This window comes from Petromyzon marinus, chromosome 17 (genome assembly GCF_048934315.1).
Source record: "Petromyzon marinus isolate PM22_M1 ecotype Great Lakes invasive population chromosome 17, UKy_Petmar_22M1.pri1.0, whole genome shotgun sequence".
NCBI lineage: Eukaryota > Metazoa > Chordata > Hyperoartia > Petromyzontiformes > Petromyzontidae > Petromyzon > Petromyzon marinus.
In genome coordinates, this window is record NC_133683.1 from 116,699 (window position 1) to 125,437 (window position 8,739).

Consider the following 8,739-nt stretch of genomic DNA (forward strand, 5'->3'; position numbering starts at 1 on the left):
TCTGCTGCACCAAACTCCCTGGTACAGCTAAACACTGGCACGATTGCGCTCAAATACACACAAACTCTCGCTCGGCCAGTTGGTACACAGGTTGTCAGTTGTGGGGGACGCGGGCCCCCGGCTCCCCCCCCCCGGGGGAGGGCTGATCTCGGGAGGGCTGCGGGCTCCGGACTCCTCGTTCGAGTGAGAGCAGCCGCTACTCGACTCCTCGCTCGCGGTGAGAGGGCTGCCGCTCTCCGGCTCCTCTCCTCGCGCCGCAGCCCCTCGGGTCCGCGGGTCCTGTTTGTGGGGCATAGCTCGGGGCTGGCACGTGGCTGCCTGGAATCAATCCGTCGCTTCTCAGCCACTCAAACGCGATGTCTCCGCTCACACAACCCCGCGCACCACTCACACGAACTGAACGGGGGGTCAGGGGTCAGAGGACAATGACGTCCTTCGCACATGCGTTGCCGCCGATGCAGGGCAATGGAGATTGTTTAAAGGACTGCGGGGCGGGGATTTGGAGTCAGTTTTAGAGCGACACACCAATCGCACGCGCGGGACGGGGGGGTCGGGGGTTAGAGGGCAGGGACGTCACTCATACACGCATAGCCGATTGGGGGGCTGTATTGGAGATTATTTAAAGGGCTGTGGGGGCGGATATTCGGGATTGGTGTTAGCCCGCAGTCACGAAAGCTTTAAATCGAAATTTATGTTAAGTGTAATGTGTTGGTGTTAATAAATAGTGTTGCCTCCCAAGAAGTTGTGTGCGCCTATCTCAGCCCATTACATATAAGTGTAGACATGATTATGTAATTCTTGTGTTCATACAAGGGTAGTGACACAGCGCTGACTGCTGTCCAGCAGCGGCAACTGCAGTGGAAAGTTTGCACACACGCCGTTGAGCATATATACGGGTATGCCGGCCGGGCAGAGGAATTGGGGCAAGGGTCATGGAAGACCTCATAGGGAAGCCTCTGGAACCCTCTGGTCGGTTCGAGAAGGGAGGCGTGGATAGGGCAGAGCCAAGCCGCGCCGAGTAGAATATAGAATATAATATAAGCAGCGGAGAGCGAGAGCTCCGGGCTGCCGGTTCTGGGAGTGGACTCGTCTCATCGTCGCTGTCGTTGCCACCGCATTCGCCCAATCATTGCGTGGCCAGACAGTAGCTGGCCTTCTCGGTCGACGCCGTCGGTGCAACACGGACAGGGTCGTGTCTAGGCCGGGCTCTATGGCAACGTGGTCGAGTGAGGCCGGAGTTGGTGTGAACAAGATAATAAAGAGACGATGTCTCCTGCAACTACCTCGTCTTCGACAGTGTGTGCGACACACACCACACGTCGGAAGGAGAACACTTCACAAGTATAAATGCTGCCTGTGTCAGTCGAGTCACATTTGCTCTAATTTATTTTGGTGACCTAAGACAGGAGAAGCAAAATGCACTTCTTCAGGAAGTGATATTTTTTTCATAATGCAGAGGCTGTGCCTGATACACATCTTTCATGTGTTGTTTGGCAACCCTGGTGCCCAGTAAACGCCATATGGCCAGATCTTTGCATTGAATTCCAAGTATTAATTCCTCCATACTTGTGCACAGTTGAGTTTTTATTCCATTCCCTTCATGAACCATGTCTTTGAACTTTACATCATAGTAAGATAGTACATGCCGATGAATAATTAATAGATGCTTGAAAACATCTATCCCCAACCATCTGCCTGTGTTTGGCCTAAAACCCAATCACCCAGAATGCCCAAATTCACCTTACATACTCTAGGAATGTAAGCAGGTTAATGCTTGGATATCCATCACAATCATCACCCCCAAATGTGAAGACATGTCACGAGACTCGCTGACTTTTCTTAAAATACTTGAGAAATACAAATCATAGCTGAATATTTTCAATTCCATGTGTATAAGCCTTTGTCTCAGATTTATTGTAAAATAAATATACATGTACAATATAAACATTCAAATATCAGAAAATATTTAATGTATGTTGAATTTCTTTCACACTGTACATAACCAATCATGCTAAACAAGACATGATAAAAACAATCCAAGTCATGGGTTGCATACAATATGCAACTTTGGTTTATTGATTACAAGTTACATAAAAGGTTCTGAAATTTTACAATACAGGTATAGTGCAATCTAAATAAGCAAATGTACTTTTACAGTGATTTCCCAAATGTTTATAACTACACAAATACTAGCATGTATGTTCCCAATAAAGTAGTCACCTTCCAAAATGGCTAAAACCAAAATAAGTTTAGTTGTGCTCACAATATTTTTCACATATCCGTTCTCTTTCAAGTGACATTTGAGTCTGCATGGATTTGCTGTGCAAAATACTGCTGCAACCATTCACTAACTCCAACCCTGAACGAACTTCATCACATTTTTCCAATACTTTGTTGTGGCACTGCCATTAACAGGGCAATTACTGTGCCCCATGGGCCCCACAAGTAATTGCGATTCACACCACAGCACCTGAAGTACCATTGATGTTTAACAACCATGAATTAGCAGGACCAAGCGAACGTATCCTTCTGAGTACAAACCTCGACCACCGCCTTAAAATGCAGCCATCCTTGTTCTCCTTGATGGTGTCAACCAGCTCTTTCAGACGCGACAGGTGGTACACGGCCCTGAGAAGAGACACGATTGAGAGAAAATGACTTGGTTAACTTATTATCATGGTGGAAGCCAGAAAAATCTCACCAAGTCTCAGGCGGGTTTGGCAGTGATATTTTGCAAATTTCATCAGCGAGTGGTATGTGAGAGGAAATCGGAGAACCCGGTGAAAACAGAGGGAGTAAAATGCAAAACTCCGGATATAGATTCAAGATTCCATTGCTGTATTACTAACTCCTGGTTACCTAGCAGCCAAAATCTATAATATATGCTATTACCAAATAGTCTCCCATCCAAGTAATAACCAGGCTTACCTGCTTAGCTTATAACATTCATAATCTGACATCATACTTAGAGGCGGTGCAGCCTCTATGCTGTGCGTGAGTGTGAATATAAAGATAAATTCACAATGGCGTGGAGGGGTTTTCCCAGGGACGATCAGCCCCTAGGAAGACGTCCGTGTTGAAGCTGCCCGGGGAGGGGGCCTCCAAGCCGAGGGATTCCAACTCCATGCGCGCCCTGCTCAGCAGCTCCTCCAATGAGGCTGTGCATCAAGAATCACGCATCGCACGTCACAACCACAAGGGTGGCCGCTCAGTCGTCTCTGTGAGAAAAGACTGAATATGTACCTGAAAACATATGAAATGTCATCTGCTATATACAGACTATATATATACACACACACACACCTAGGGATCTAAGGTCCTCTGACACGGGCTCCTCGTTGGCTACATTCGTAAGGCCGGAGATGTCCAAATCTTTGAGCCACTCTGGGTACTTTGGTCTGCTTTGCGGGCTCTGAGCGGCACCTGCTCTCTTTGTGCTGGTATCCGTCTCGTGGCTGCTGGTCTGGGAGTCCACATCGCAGTCACGCAGCCAGGCCGGGTACCTGAGCTCAGGAATGCTCGTGATCCCCGACACATCCAGCTCATCCTTTTGGCTTGTCAACCACCTGGGATAGGTACTTGTCGCACAGCCGCCGTTCGGCAAGTGCTCACGCCTAGTTGCTTCACTGCTCCGTAAGTACAACAAAACATTCTTCTGGTTAGAAAAGAAATAATTTTTGGGCTTTGCCGACTCATTTAATGGCATCAGGGCCTTGTTGCTTCTCGCTGTTGAGCTCAACCGTTCAGTTGGCTTATTGCCCCTCACCAATGATGCGCCGAGGCTGTGCGCGGTGACCCCGAGAGATGACCGCTTGCCTCTGTGCGACACTGCGAGGTCTCGGTGGGCGCCAGGCGAGCGGAACAAGGACTTGGAGGAACCGTCAACTGGCGCCTCTAGGAGCTGGTCCGTGGTTAGACTGACCGTCGGGCTATAAGCCATGACCGCTGCAGCGCAGCAGTGAGGCTGCACGTGCCCGAGATGAGGTCCTCCACAGGCAGCATGCCACCTGCAATGTAAGACCCACAGACATTTTACTGGTACACAATGAATTTGCTCTCCCCTAGATTCCTTGACCCCTGAACGGCAATCCTGCAATGTTGCCTTACTTTGCACCATCAGTAACTAATGATGTTATCCATTTGTGGAGTTTGTGAGAATATGGGATAAATCAGTGCATGAGCTGTTATTGTTTAAACTTCAGATGTGTCCAGTCTAGGATCTGCAAATTTTGACACAAAGGTTGGAGGATCACTTAGATTTCACAAACTTTACAAACGCGATAATCAGTGAAGTTGCTGGAAGATGACAGGAGAAAGAAATGCATGCACCGACCTATCTGTTCAGACCTATGCTATCCTCTCATATGCGTGTGCTTACTGTGGATAGTTTTCTCTGACATAAAATCAACTCATTAATGGAATTTGCCAAGCATCCCAGTGTGGGACTCTCACGAAAATGTATCTTTAGACCTTATTAAGGGTTTTTTTCTAGGGGAATTACATTACATTCATGATAGCATAATTGACAAGCACCCAGTACAAGCAAATAAATGGGGTTCTCCTCTCCAATTATCCCCCCTCCAGTCAACTAGCTTCGATACCTTATGAGACCTCCTTTGCCAGTAACAAGATATAGTAATAGGTTTTTACCCTTTTATCTCGCACAAAAACTGACACCTTTATACAAGGGATCATGTTTGCGATAACCACAACGCAAGTAGTCAAAATGCAAACAAGAAGACGCTAAGAATAAGAAGACGCCTTTTTGCGTCTTCTGGTCCAACACCAGTGGAGACTGGGATCTCAGAAAAGCCATCTCGGGTGTGGACCAATCAAATTCAAGGGCAGTGCATATTATCAGAGTTGTCTTTTTTGTTTGCATTTTGACTACTTGTGTTGTGGTTATTGCAAACATGATCCCTTGTATAAAGGTGTCAGTTTTTGTGCCAGATAAAAGGGTAAAAACCTATTACTATAGCTTCAATACCATTGCACCGCGTGCACACTCGATAGCCACTCGAGTGCAAGCACCACGGAGCGATTCCTCGCGTGGCGAGAAGCGCAACCCACCCTCATCCACACTGTGCATCCTCCTCTCCTCCGCGCGTCTCCGCTCCGCCATGCTGCGCGGCGCTGTGCTCTGCACGTATCCTGGGTGGCGGTGACGCACAGATTCCGCTCTGCTCAAAGTCCTCGATGTAGGCGTCCAGCGCACCGCTCGCCTACGAGCAGCACTGCTCTCCGCACACCACAGGGCTGCGCTAGCCCCCGCTTCCGGTCCGGAGCAGCGTGCTGCCCAGGCTGCCGCGAGGGCTTGTGTCCGTCACCGTGCTGTCGCCCGAAGGGCTGTTTGTCTCACCACCGTTGCAGTACATTTTGTACGATTTGGGATGCCTGGACCGGATGGGGCCAGGGAGAGGAATGGCTGTGGCTACAAGGTCACCACTGGTCCTGGTATGGGGGGCACCATGAGGAGCTGCTGTGTGCGGAAAGTGGGTCCGCTGTCGCAACGCGATCGCATGGGCCAGTGTCGACCACTTCGCGTTAGGTCTCTTAAGCTACTGTGGCTGTTGTCCTTTTTTCAACAAAAATTCCAGCCTTTCCCATGGTTTCCTTCATCACACCTGCAAGCTCTATGTACAATTGAAGTGTCATAAATGCACTACCTGCCTACTACTACATTATGAATGATATACATTTAAGAATTAGCTGGAGACAACTCCATGTTTAAATCACACTGTATTCAAAAGAGAAGGCTTAACATTTAACATTGGTTAACGTTTGGCATGCACACCTGCATATAAAAAAATTACCGTACTACTAATACAATGAATGCTAAATATTAAGTGGTATTACAGTAGTATGACTACTTATATTTATATATTATCGCACCTCCGAAGAGCACGGTTGGCTTTGTACGATGCGAAAGAGGTTCAACACACATACAGAATACAATACTTTCCGAGCACATTATGCGTACCGAACCTCCAAGTTCCTTACCCTACCCTGAATAAGAATGTGTGCGGAGTACAGCTCCTTTTTAAATCCATTGCTGGCTGACAGCTGTCCCATGCTATGCAGCTCCCAGGGGGAGGGGTTATTTACCATACTTCACCACGCTGGTCAGTGTGAGTTTGGTGATGGCAGGGGGCTATAGAAGTGCATTACAACCATGTACTGAATATTGCTGCACTGATGGCAGGGGGCTATAGAAGTGCATTACAACCACGTACTGAACATAGCTGCATTGGTGGCAGGGGGCTATAGAAGTTCATTACAACCACGTACTGAATATTGCTGCACTGGTGGCAGGGGGCTATAGAAGTTCATTACAACCACGTACTGAATATTGCTGAACTGGTGGCAGGGGGCTATAGAAGTGCATTACAACCACGTACTGAATATTGCTGCACTGATGGCAGGGGGCTATAGAAGTACATTACAACCACGTACTGAAAATTGCTGCACTTGTGGCAGGGGGCTATAGAAGTACATTACAACCACGTACTGAATATTGCTGCACTGGTGGCAGGGGGCTATAGAAGTACATTACAACCACGTACTGAATATTGCTGCACTGATGGCAGGGGGCTATAGAAGTGCATTACAACCACGTACTGAATATTGCTGCACTGGTGGCAGGGGGCTATAGAAGTACATTACAACCACGTACTGAATATTGCTGCACTGGTGGCAGGGGGCTATAGAAGTGCATTACAACCACGTACTGAATATTGCTGCACTGATGCTCGCCACGTGAGAGCCACACAGCAGGACAATGCTATACTGTACAATATTGAAATGATTCTCCTACAAATACTAAACATTATTGTCTTAACAATCAATACTACTTTTAACATGAACAATAACTAATAAATGCACGCGTAGTAATCGCCGTGCTAACCCTTAGCGTGCAATGTGAGCAGAACTTGTGTTGTAAGTCGTACCCAGTCCATTACCGTGCCACACACTCCCATTAACAAACCAACGACATTTACTGAATGTCCTCCTCCTTTACACGGCACAACCAAACAACACTTTGCACACCGAAGTGTCCAAGCCGCGTGCTGAGTGAAGCAAACCCCATTCAATTCTAGATTTAAAGCTTTCGTGACTGCTAGGATCCACTCTTTGGTTCTATTGGGTAAAGTCACGTAGGTGAAAATTGTTATTTTATTTTCACCTACGTGACTTTACCCAATAGAACCAAAGAGTATAAACCCCATTCACTCTGCGCTCAGCGTTCAACAAAGTTGAACCTGGCTCGCCCTCACGCCTGCCCATCTCTCTCCGTCTCTCACCGGAGATTATTCCATTGATCGTCTTCGCCTTGCCGTCCAGAGATCCGTGTGGATTATCCGTGAGGGTAGTTAAAGGTCGCGGTTATTCGGAGAAGTTTTTTTTTATTAATTTTCCCGCCACAACCGCCGCGTCGCCAACGGCCGCTGAAGGCGATGTCCGAGACGCGCGGCCTGCGCATGCGCACTGAGGGTTGAGAGAAACCTGCGGGGAGGGGCAGCGGGGGGCGGGGAAGCCGCCGCCGTTGGCCACACCCACATTCTGGCCACGCCTATATTGAACCGACGTCACGGTGACATCATTCTGGGTCGGACTTTATCGTGGGCTGGCTGTGCACGCGAGGAGCTCCTGACTTCTGACTCTGAATTCGAGAAAAAATCAAAGATTCACGATGTCTACCTTCGTCGAGATAGGTAAAGTTTAACGTTAGTGTTAGAGATGTGTGTTTGTGTTAAATGTTGAGCCTGTGGACAAAACTGCTGGGGATGTGCCAGATGTCTCCATCTAACGTTAAGGAGGTTGGAGCCTGGATAGTGCATACCAGGTGTTACAGGCTACACGATGGGAAGCAGAAGGCATTCTAGTAAAATAGGTTTTTGTTTGTACGTTAATGCTCCTACTTTTCCTTTACCAACCCATACTCACCGGCATGGTGAAGTATGTGCAAATAACCAACACGATTCGTGCGATCGTCAAGAGGCTCTCCAGCAGGGGATTGGCAAAAGGCCGTACAGGAGCAGTTTTGTGAAAAATCATTGATTCTTTCATAATGTACATCTATGATTTATTATTATTGTTCATGTGGGTAACCTCGGCGAGGGGAGAAGCAAGGTCGGGAAGAGCGGGGGATGGGGCCGCTTTTGACCACGCCCATATTTAGGTGACGTCACGCCCTTTTGCTGTGACGTCACTATAGCAGGGAGTTATCCTTGGCTGGCTGTGCATGAGGAGCTCCCGAGTTATAACTCACAAGATCTGAGATTAGACCAAAGATTCATGATGTCCACATTTGTTGAGATAGGTAAAGTGTAATGTTCGTGCTATGACGGGGCTTTGGGCCAGTTTTAAATATTGAGATCTCGTCAGTGTTTTAATCGAACGCTCAGCAGGGTTTGAGCCAGGATAGTGCATAACAGGTCTAAAAGTGTGGTGTCGGGCTACATGGTGGGCAGCAAAGGGCAGTCCATCAAAATTGGTTGTACTATACATACTATACGTCTACACCAACCCACATTAACCAGAGTGGTGAAATGTGGATTTGAAGCTTTCGTGACTGCAAGGATCCATACTCTTTGGTCCCTTCACCTGATGAAGGCCACTTGTTTTGTGGCCGAAACGTCGTGATTGTTGTACATTTTATTTATTTATTTTTCCCTACGTGACTTTACCGAATAGAACCAAAGAGTACATATGTTATCTCCCGCGCAATATGGTATCTCC

General features: G+C 47.7%; 1 long non-coding RNA gene across 1 annotated transcript; it reads right to left on the reverse strand.

Moving 5' to 3' along the window:
• Positions 1-1,943: 1,943 nt before the first annotated feature.
• LOC142924806 (uncharacterized) lies at positions 1,944-7,551 on the reverse strand. Its single transcript, XR_012941874.1, has 3 exons — positions 7,302-7,551; positions 3,923-5,234; positions 1,944-3,158 (listed from the first exon to the last, which is right to left on the reverse strand). It is a non-coding gene; the product is annotated as an uncharacterized LOC142924806 (long non-coding RNA).
• Between the last annotated feature and the right edge of the window lie 1,188 nt (positions 7,552-8,739).